We start from the raw sequence: 11,063 nt of genomic DNA on the forward strand, positions 1-11,063 counted from the left end.
GGAAGTGTCATCTGTAATAAATTCTAGCTCGACTTTAATCTTTTTCTCACTTGAGGTAACATCAAAGAAGAATATCATGCATTGCAAGATGCTTTAGACAAATGATCAGAAGGATGGAGAGAGAGAGAGAGAAAGATGAGCCCTTGACAGTCTGAATGAAAATTGTATGGATAGTTTTGGTTGCCATTCTAACCATTTAAAGTATATGTTGCAGGTAAAATTACAAGCTGAAGTGAATTTTGAATGCACTAATGTTTTAAGAAATCATGATTTAACCCTCTGCCCAGAAATTAGTGCCCAGTTCACAGACCCATCAATATTGTATCACTAAAGAAAATTATCACAGATCAGTGACCATAGAAGTAACGTTTTTGTTTCTCCCAACACATATCTCACACGCAATGCTTTTCAAAGTCTGATCATCCATTCAGCTGTGAGTCATCAAGCTGTGAGAAATCTTGGAATGTAATTCATGTGTGAAAAAGAATAAAAGAGCTTAAATACATTCACTGGATTCTACCCATATTCTGCCCAGGGAGAGGAACATGGAAAATTATCAAGCAAATCCCCTTATTTAATTTGTTCAGCATTCCCAGTTATGTGTACTTTTAGATTTATGGAGTCTTAGGTGAGAGGAAAAGAGGGGAAAAGGGATTTGGCAGGTCTATACATAATTCCTGTAAAATTCATCACCCAAATTTAAAATTAAATGTACTCTCTCACAAATTTCAATGGCAAGATTTCAAACATTTCAGTTTAAAAATAATTTTTGAAATGTTGCTGAATTGCTGTGTTTGTGCAAATTTTTATTTCTGCTTAATTAGAAACACCCTGTGGACAAGTCTTGTCTGTAACCAAGGCCCTGTCTACTTGGTCCAATTGAAATGCCCACCCCACCATGCTAGGTGAATATTTAGCTATTCACATGTGTACCCCACTGTGCCACCCAGAGTGGCTGTTGGCTCCAGGGCTAAAACAAGCTACCCAGACATGCGATTGATGCAGAGTGCCTCATTCTGACCTTAGGACAAGTGACTTGCTGTGGTGATGGCCACACTGAGTGGCACAGAGGAATCTGCATGTGAACAGCCGCCCAACATCACAATAGAGGTCCTCAGGTAATGGGAGGATGCCAGAGCTTCTCTGCGGCCATAATACTCAAGACTGCATCCAAAGTATTCTGGCCTGTGCAGACACCACCGTAGTCCTGAATCCATCCTCCTCTCTAGAGGCCACAGTTAAGTCAGTGGCTTAGGGTGCCTTTTATCAACTTTGGCTGACGGCTCAACTCTTTTGTTTTGTTTTTAAATACAGTGATTCACACTTTAGCAAATTTCATGTTGAACTACTTGGATTATATAAAGATATAGCCATATTTGTCTGATTCAGTATACAAAGGGATCTTGTAACACCTTTGAGCATAACTGAGAGAAATAGGTTTGTAGCATGGGATGTTGCAGACTGCAGCTGATAAACTGGAAATAGTCTATGACAGCTTATGATACACATTTTGTTCTCTCAGTTGGTCTCGCGTGCTACAAGATCCCTTTGCATGAGTATAGACTGTGTGGGACTTTGCTCAAGGCTGGTCCAGAGGCTGCTGTTGGTGGAGAATGGCTTGGCTTTTGAATTGTGCTGTACATAGTAGCTATACCAAAGGAAGTGCACTGTTCCTTTCACACTACACAATTATAGTCCAGCGATTCCACTTTAACTTCCATGCCATCATCCTGCAGAATCCTGGGTTTGTAGAGGCACTTGAGCTCTCTGGCTGAGAACTCTAAATGCCCCTTACTAAACTAGAAATAAAAGGATTCTATGAAATGTTGTCATGGCAGTTTAGAGTGCAGCCTTAGTACTACAATGGTGTAGCGTAAAAGGGCCCCAGGTCTAAAGCTTTATTGTTATCATTAAAATGGAGCCTGAGATACACTAATGCCATCTTTATCATATGAGCTCATTAAAATAAATCATTAGGTATTTCACTAGAATTTTTACATTTTTCACCCTACCATCAACCCAAGGGGCAAAAAGATTATACAACTCTGTTACAGTTATTTTGTTTGTTTGTGTGATGTCTGTGTGTGTATGGAATGGCCTGTGAAATTGACCCTGTCTAGTGGAAAACTGGACATTCAGACTGAGTGGACATGATAGATAGGTGCATGCAAATAAACACACACGCACAGACAGTGAAGAGTGAATGCTTATGATCACATTCCTCCTGAAAAGAAAAACTAATAGCAATTGGACTAGCAATTGGACTAAATGTGCATAATCGTGAATAAGAATCAGCCTGTAGATTGATTTAAAGTGGATTGAAAATGTTCAAGGTTTTGCTTGTTTGTTTGTTTGTTTTTGCCTTAGAAGGCGGCCGTGGCAACTACACACCATGACCTCTGGAGAGACCAAAAAGAACCTGCTTCTGGGCGGGTTCTTTTTGCATCCCAGAATGGGGTGCCATAGGCACACTCGCATGCCATAATGATGCCCTTTGTGCACAGTGCTGCTTGGGTACTGCACAAAACAAGTGTCATCATGGCACTTGCTGTATAAATGGGCGTGCACCAAGATGGCGGCATGGTAAATGCAGCACGGTGAAAACCTAGAGTGTCCGGATGCTCAGCCCTCACCATGCCTACGGGCCAGCCCAAAGTGCTGGTCCGTAGACCCCTAGAACCCAGAGCAGATTCACCACTCCACTGAGATTGGAGCCACTAGCCTCCACTGCTACAGAGTGTGCCCTTCTTTCACCATAAGTATATTTTTCCTTCACCCATGATGTACTGCTTTGCTCCAGTTTATATCATAAACTGTTTATGCTCACAACTAAGTCACCTGTAGGACATCAAGTCGAGAAACCTAGGTTTCAGCAGTTAAAACTCACACTTAATCTGCCCTGCAGAATTAATGCAGTTTGTCATTGCTTTAACTGACATGGCTCAATGCTATGGAATGCTGGTATGCATAATTTTGTGAGATATTTAGCCTTCTCTGTCAGAGAGCTCTGCTGCCACAACAAACTACAAATCCCAGGATACCATAACATTGAACTATGACAGGAAATTATTGCACTGCCCTTTCCTCCTGCACTATATGTGTGATGTAAACTTTAATAGGTGGATTTTATCACACAGCTCTGTGCCCAGGCAGGAGGCATCTCATACCCAATCAAGGCATCCCATACCTTATCTGGACTTCTCCCACACTCTGCGAAGAATAGAAGTCAGGATCGGGTAAAGGATGCCTCCTGTTTGGGCATGGAGATGTGTGATAACATCCGCCTATTCAAGTTTACATCCCACATTTAGAACAAGAGGAAAGGGTGGTGTGATAATCTCCTCATTAATGTCACTTTGCACTGTTCCTGCAATGCAGATTAGCCTTCAGTAAACCTTTATTCAGCAACTACAGATCCATTCCAGAGACATTCATTGTCAGAGCTAAACACCAAATAGTAACATTGCCTGATTAAACTGTACCCATTTTCAAATTTATGACTGGTTTGCCATTAAATATAATTTATAAACACATTTGCCTCTCTCATTCCCAACCACTACTTCTTTGTTGTTACAGCTAGATTCTTGCCACAGAAGTGGAGGCTTCACTCATGCTTGTCTTCCCTACAATATTACCTCACCACCTCTGTCTGAAATCACCATGTCTCAACAATCGCCATTTCTACTGTATAACCAACCCGTCACACCAACTTCCCAACATGTCAGGTAAACCAGTGCAGCGGACAGGTTTAAGTATTGGCCTATGACTCTAGAGAGCAGAGTTCAAATCCCTGGTCGGCCATTGAAACTCTCCAGGAAGAAAACTGTTTGGGGTCATCCCCAAGTATTTCCCAAGCAAACAATGTACAAAATTATCATAGGGTTAACCTAGTGGTTTGAACATTAGACTATGACTCTGAAGACTATGGTTTGAATCCCGGCTCAGCCATATTAATCCACTGGGTGATCTCGGGCAAGTCACAGACTCTAAGCCTCAGACGAAGGCAATGGCAACATTCCTCTGAAGAAACTTGCCAAGAAAACCTTTCAGTGGGTTCACCTTGGGGTCGCCATAATTCAAAAACAGCTTGAAGGAACAAAACACAAAGTTCATATACAATTTCTGTAATCACCCTTTCCCCATATATCTCCCAGTTCAATCTCATACACATGTGTGCAGATTTGCCATTTAAAGAGGACTGCTTCTTTTCTTTTCTTTTTTTCATTCCTTCACACAAACAATTCTATTTAGTGAACAATACTCAGAAGATACCAGATTTTCTTTTACAGTATTATAAACATTCCATAAAACCACACCAGTGGAGTAAATTACCAAGGAGATCATAGTTCAGTATGCCAAGACCTGAGCTCTTAAAGACAATAAAAATGAAAATTTAAAAGGGTCCAGCTTATATGTAACTAAAGGGCTGTGCAGACAGCCCCAAAGGGGTGGCCTCCAGCCACCTCTTTTACAGTCAGATTGTAGCTGCCGCAACTGCACACCACAGCCCCAATCTGGCCTTTGCAGTGTGAAAAAGGGAGCCACAGAAAGCAACTCTTTTTTGCACCCTGCAATGAGTGCAATAGCTGTGGCACTGAGGCTTTACAGTGTTCCTTCGGTGCTGTGTTGTGCAGACGCAGTGTCAGAGGAGCAGTATGATGATGTGCACCGTGCGGTGTGTCATGTCAAGCCACCCTAGGATGGAGCTTGGGCTTGCATCGTGTAGATGCTATACCCCAACTGCACACCAACCTGACCCAAACTGCCGGTGTGCACAGAGCCTCAGTTGCTTTTTTCTTTTAATATATATTATCTGGTTTTGGAACAAATTGGCTGAAACACTGCTTCTCTGAAAACTGACTCTATGCAACCATAGCAAGTGCAGTAACATGTAATCTAAATTGGGTATTGACTGTGTTAATGCATATATAGTCCTTACCTCTGGCTCCATCCATTCTATCAAGAGAAAAATTCTAGTAAATCCTATTAATAGTATATATTACTCCCTCCTCCCCTGTTGTTCTATACATATTTCTTCTGTTCTTTAGGAAGGCATTCTATACATGTTTAAATGTATACTTACGTAAGCTGAAACTATAGTGGTATGAACCAAAGCATGGAGGAAAATACACACAAATAATCAGTTGCTTGCCATTAATTCATTTTCCAAAATAATGAGGGGAAAATGACATTATATTATGATTGTAACTTAAGACATAACTTTATTCCTTTTGTGGCACAACTATTATGTTCTAGTTATATTTATAGTTATGGGGTATCTGGCATCACTGAATGGTCTGGGGGAATATCACATAGTTCAAGGCTTTGTTGTGGATCTTTAGATCAGTGAAGTGCATAAAGAAGAGGTCTAGATTTTTTTTTAAATATATAACTTAAAATATCTGTCTTTGAGAATCAGGAAATATCAGGCTCAGAATCATGAAATACCCTTTACAATTGAAACAGCAAGGGAGTCTTGTTACTTCTTTCAGCCTGGAACTATAACTCTACTTGTTACAGGCATGTTCCAAGCTCTGATGTGAACTGCAAATCCATTTTAAAAATTCCTGATGGTTATCCCTCCCCACCATTGGTTTGCTCACTTGCCGCTGAGATATTGGAATAGGTTAGGGGGGTATAATGAACACAGAACATTACCTCTCATACTGCAATTTGCATTACACTTCCCCAAGAAACCTTGTAATGCATGTAGATGATTTGTAGGGGTAGTTTAAGTGGCTTTCCTTTTAAAAGTAATTTCATCTACCTTCCTATTTTTTTTTTTTTAAAGATATATGTCGAAGCCTGAAAAGGTATTGACATTTATCAGAGGAAATGGATTTCAGGTTGTGGCACAGTAAAATGTAGCCTGGAAACAAATTCTATATATTTCACCAAAGACAATGCAATTGACCTTGGGTCATTGGCTAAAAAGCTACCATTATGAATTGACAGAATAACAGGCTGTCTTCTAAGGCTTAGCATTCATTCTTATGTTTTGTCAAAGAATGGTCTTTAGCCAAAGAGAAAATGCCAGAACTACCCACAATATTGGGATTTGTTTCTTCAGCTAGACTATAGAAAGTGTATTCCATGGGTTACAATAATGATAAAAAAAATTGCAAGGGAAATATAAATAAATGTAATGGTACAGAAAAGCAAATTGCTTTTCCCTCCCATTTCAAGTTAGGGAGAAAGTATATGATATTCTAGAGTCATTTTTGTGTTCAGTTTTACAAAACTTTTATTTTTCTTTCTAATGGCAAAAGTTGTCATTGAAAACCTAAAATAGGTTTTCTACTCTACAGAGAGAACCACTGTTTTGCTCCCACACAGTACTTTCTGTGGGTGGATTTTCACTCCTCATAGAAGGAGGGGAGGCATTGGGCATAGCTATACTCAGTATTGCAACATTGTTGATCTCTGAGCTGGAACCAACAGGGTTTATAAGTCTCCTTCTGTCCAGCATTAATGTATTGACTACCTTGTGCTTTCCTGAGCCTCCTGCCCTAAGGTTCAGTCAAGGCTTCAGCTGTTTGCTGTAGTGTTAGGTAGGAAGGAGGAATAGAATTCCAAAATTCTTATCATCCCTGAAGAAGGGTGAGAAATATATTTGCTGTTCTTCCTGCAGGTGAAGTATGCAAAAAGTTAAAATGCTTCATCTCTCACATGGGAATTTCCATTTGAAACCTGATGTTCTGGATGGCTTTCTTTCCCCAGTACTAAGCTGAACAGTAAAACAGCAAAGGTTGCAATTGACTTTTGTTCTTGCATGCCTTAAAGTCATTTCTGACTTTTGATTACTCTAACGCAAACCTGTTACAGGATTTTTTTGAGGCGGGGTTTGTTGAGAGAGGCTTTGTCATTGCCTTCCTTTGAGGCTAAGAGAGTGTGACTTGCCCAAGATGTCCGAGTGGGTTTTTTGCTTTTGGGGACCATCTTAGATCATAATAAATAAAGGCAGACTAGTACATACATATTGATAATGAGATGATGAAATTCTGTGTTGTGGTTTTTTGGTTTGTTTGTTTGTTTGTTTTTGCAAATGACTGGATTCAAACTTGTCCACCCTAAAACAGAAAATATTACACAAAGGAGAGGAAAGGTATCTTTTATGGCAAAGTATAGTTTTTATGAATATAGTAAAGACAAGCTGGGATCAGTTTTCCATTTTGGCTCCTTATGTGTTGCATTCCAACCAAAATGATTTGTTGAAGAAGCACTCTGTGTAGCTCAGGAAACACACACACAAACACACTGTGGTCCTCTGAGACAGCTCTCTGAAGAAACTACAAATATTCATGCAGTTGCATTGTTCCTTATCTGTCAGAGCTTGGAAACATTGCCTTTTTTAGATTGCAGATCCTATAGCTGGGTGGGTAATTCCAAGTTCTAATTCTCTCCACCACCTTCTCTCCAGTGCATACTGTAATGCCCAACTTATTTAGATCAGCTAACACACATAGAAATAGAATCTAGTATGTATTTAGCATGTTGGACTTCAGGTGGAAACATCTTGGTTCCCATCCTTGATACAACTTAAATTTACATTGTGGCTTTATGGCAGTCAGTGTCAGACTTTAGGGCCTACTTTAAAAGATTGTTGGTCTTAACCCAAGCCCATGTGTTTCTTTCTGAACTCATCAGAAAATACAGATGTCCCATTTAATTGAGTAGCTATTCGTGCTTTTTTTAAAGCTGTATTTGGGACACTGTGTTATTTTATCATAACGTATTGCCATCCAGTTATTATTGGACTACAAGTCCCAACATCCCCTGGCTGGTGTAGCCAATGATGAGAAATCCTGCGAGCTGCAGACCAACAACATCTAGGTCATGGAAGCTGTGCAACCTGAAGGAATAGGCAGACACACTTTGCAGTCTCTGGAGCATATGATCTAAGATGGCTCTAAAAAGCATTAGGCAAGTTAGACCAGAGAAAACCACTGGATGACCTTGGGCAAGTCACACACTCTCAGCTGTAGCGGAAGGCAAAGGCAAACCTCCTTTGAACAAATCTTGCCAAGAAAACCCTGCAATAGATTTGCCTTAGGGTTGCCATAAGTCAGAAATGACTTGAAAGCACACATCAACAACAAAGAAGGAAGTGTAGATTGCACACACACACATTGTTTAAATGTTCAACTTAGTACTGAGGCTATAAAACCATTCAGAATTAATTTTGATTTAACATTCTTATCTCGACAGTTTATTTGCAAATGAACCATCTGAAGATACTTACACATAGTCCAAAGAGGTGGCAAATTTCTCAGCTCATTAATAAATATTTAAAGGGGGTGAGAAAAGTCCATATGTTTACCAAATATCAATGAATGATCATCACACCTCTTTTTTCAGGGAAGGTGAATGAAAATATTTTGTCTACTCTGCACTGAAGGCCTTCTGGAATGGGACTAAGTCCCTGGCCTGGACTAAAAAGAAGAGCCCTCCCTCCAGTCCATCTGGTGTCATCCGACCATGCATGGAATATACTATGAATACATATTCAAACAATAATGGATCTCACTGAACACAACATGATCTGCACATAACCATGTACATGATACACCACTGTTTATCAGATTGTCAGCATGCATATATTGATTTAGCCCAGTCTGCTCATGCAGAAAATGAAGTAGGAATTACCAAGTTAGATTGCAGGAAAAATATATTTGAACATTCCTGTGTTTAAAAATACCTTCTTGATAGTACAAAAACAATACAGCAAGGAGCAAATGGTACTAGAACTTCTCATCCTAAAGTGTTAAAATTTTGTGATATTTCCATATCTGTTTTTGATGATCTTACACCAGTTAGTCATTTTGGCCTGAAGCAGATGGTCCAAATAAAGCACCTTCCGGGCACTTTGGAGGCATGGCATTCAAATGATGCATGCCTCCGAAGGGGCCAGAAGCTCCTCTGGGACCAGTTAATGTGGCAAAAAGCTGCTCCTGCCAGCACCCATTTGGGATTGTGGCAGCAGATGGCTTCAGGACCATAGTCTCCAGTCACTGTGCAGTTCTGGAGTGATCGTGGCCAGAGCAGATGCTGATCACTCCATTTGGCCCGTCTGCTTCATCCCTCAGTTTCTAAGTTTATGGTTGTTCAGGTTTACACTAAATGCATTTTGTTTTACTTGTTATGCAAAAGAATATAATTTTTTAAAATGAAGAATGGTTATAAAAATACCAAGATTAGTGAAATGATACTTGTGGCATATTCCAACAGAGTCAGTAGTGTTTGGTCTTCCTCTTTTCTTCTTTCAAACTCCATTTTATCCATGCATTCTTTGATTTACGAATTCCCTTCCTCAAACAAAGTGGAAGCCGGAGTACATTTCAAGTGAATGCTCTTTGCTTCAATGGATTATTTCCCCCATCAACATTTGATAGATGGGAAAAAATAAATATGAATGTGATCTCATACAATTATTTCATAAGCTTTTAACTTAGATTCAGACTCAATGGAAGGCATAGATAGTTACCACCTTTGTAAAGAGGTTACCGGAAATGGTGATGAGAGTCATTCTTCTTCTGACTGAAGATACTATTTTCATTTTCATAATTTTGTTAAAGACCTGGCTAGACGGTATCGATCAAAGAAAGCCAGTATCTGATAAATCAGTGACATGTCAGGCATTATCCATTTGCTGAGGGAAGTAAAATTTTAAAATGTCTTGTTGTAATTGATGCCCAAAAGGACTTTGAGTACTTGAATACTGTGGTATGTGCATCTGCTGAAACTTTGTTAAAAAATAATTCAGACTTCATAGCTTTGATGTCTTGCAGATTTTTCCTCTCCTCTTCATGAGGAATTTCCCCTTAAGAGAAAAAAAAAAACATATTCACTATGGGAGCACGTCAATATATTTCAGTGCAGCCTTTCAAACCAGAGCTTCTCCATGTCTATTCTTATAGTTTAACTTTACAATAATAAAATTGTTGCTTCCTAACTCCTGCAGCTTGGGGCTTCAGGACTTATAAGTGGATTCTTCAACTATTTCAGGGGTTGTGGGCACTAATTCGAGTGACCTGGTGTCCCCTGCATTAGCATTAAATAAAACTAGGGAGGAAGCATGCTTCTTCTGTCCAAGAACTGTCTCTGGCTGCATCCACACTGCAGAAATAATCCATTTTGACACCACTTTAACTGCCATGGCTCATTGCTATGGAATTCTGGGAAATGTAATTTGTTGTAGCACCAGAGCTCTCTTGACAGAGAAGGCTAAATGTCTCATAAAAGTACAGTGACCAGAATTTGACAGCACTGAGCCATAGCAGTTAAAGTGGCATCAAATTGGGTCATTTATGCAGTGTGGATGCAGTTTCTGCTTTCACAGGCATTATATCTTTTCTTATTATATAATGGGGAGACACTACATACATGATCAGTACAAGCATGACTTCTATGTGAGCTTCTAAAAACATCAGATTCCTCAATGTTGAAAACAGATTACTGTACTAGATAACTGACGTAGAAAGTCATAATATACACACGACAGGTGTCCAGAGTCCTCAGTTAGGTGAAATTGCTTGTGCAAGCAGCATCCCACCAACACAATCAGTGACTATGAATGAGCCTGGAAACCTGGATGTCTGTATTAGTCTTGGATGGCTGAATTGGCCAAGATTGGTCTAGAATGGTATTTTTTAAAAGGGTGGGGGAATGCCTATGTATGCCATAAAACCACTTCAGGGAGATTTTTCTTTCCCCCGAATCTTTCAGTCAATGAAAACATTACGAGACTTTTGAAAATGCACTCAAAGCCTAGATATTTTTACCCACCACATAAACACTTGCTTTCACAAAGCTGTGACAGAGGCCAAATCACATTTCTTCTTGTAACACAAAAATAACCTTTATAATAATAATAAAAAAAATTACCTCTCTCTCACACAGTGTCCATGGTTCTTCTCTTATACACACTTATTACAATACCAGCCTTCTAATCTTAGCCAGAGTGCTGTGGGTAACCCTGCAGTTGAAGGATTTCTTCCTCCCCCTTCTCTTCCGTCTTCGACTCAGTGGATAATAAATAGTCAGTGACAAGTCATAATATCAAG

At 39.7% G+C, this 11,063-nt stretch overlaps 1 long non-coding RNA gene across 3 annotated transcripts in view; it reads left to right on the forward strand.

Annotated features, from left to right (window-relative positions):
• LOC149316952 (uncharacterized) overlaps positions 1–10,464 on the forward strand; it is a 45,536-nt gene extending 35,072 nt beyond the window's left edge. For all 3 annotated transcript variants that reach the window (XR_016280725.1, XR_016280724.1, XR_016280723.1), the window contains 3 exons: positions 56–214; positions 3,577–3,725; positions 8,359–10,464. This is a non-coding gene — a long non-coding RNA (uncharacterized LOC149316952). The remainder of the gene's footprint in view (positions 1–55; positions 215–3,576; positions 3,726–8,358) is intronic.
• The last annotated feature ends 599 nt before the right edge of the window (positions 10,465–11,063 follow it).

This window comes from Sceloporus occidentalis, unplaced genomic scaffold (genome assembly GCF_023333645.1).
Source record: "Sceloporus occidentalis isolate IW3139 unplaced genomic scaffold, rSceOcc1.0.p SCAF_3, whole genome shotgun sequence".
Taxonomy (NCBI): domain Eukaryota; kingdom Metazoa; phylum Chordata; class Lepidosauria; order Squamata; family Phrynosomatidae; genus Sceloporus; species Sceloporus occidentalis.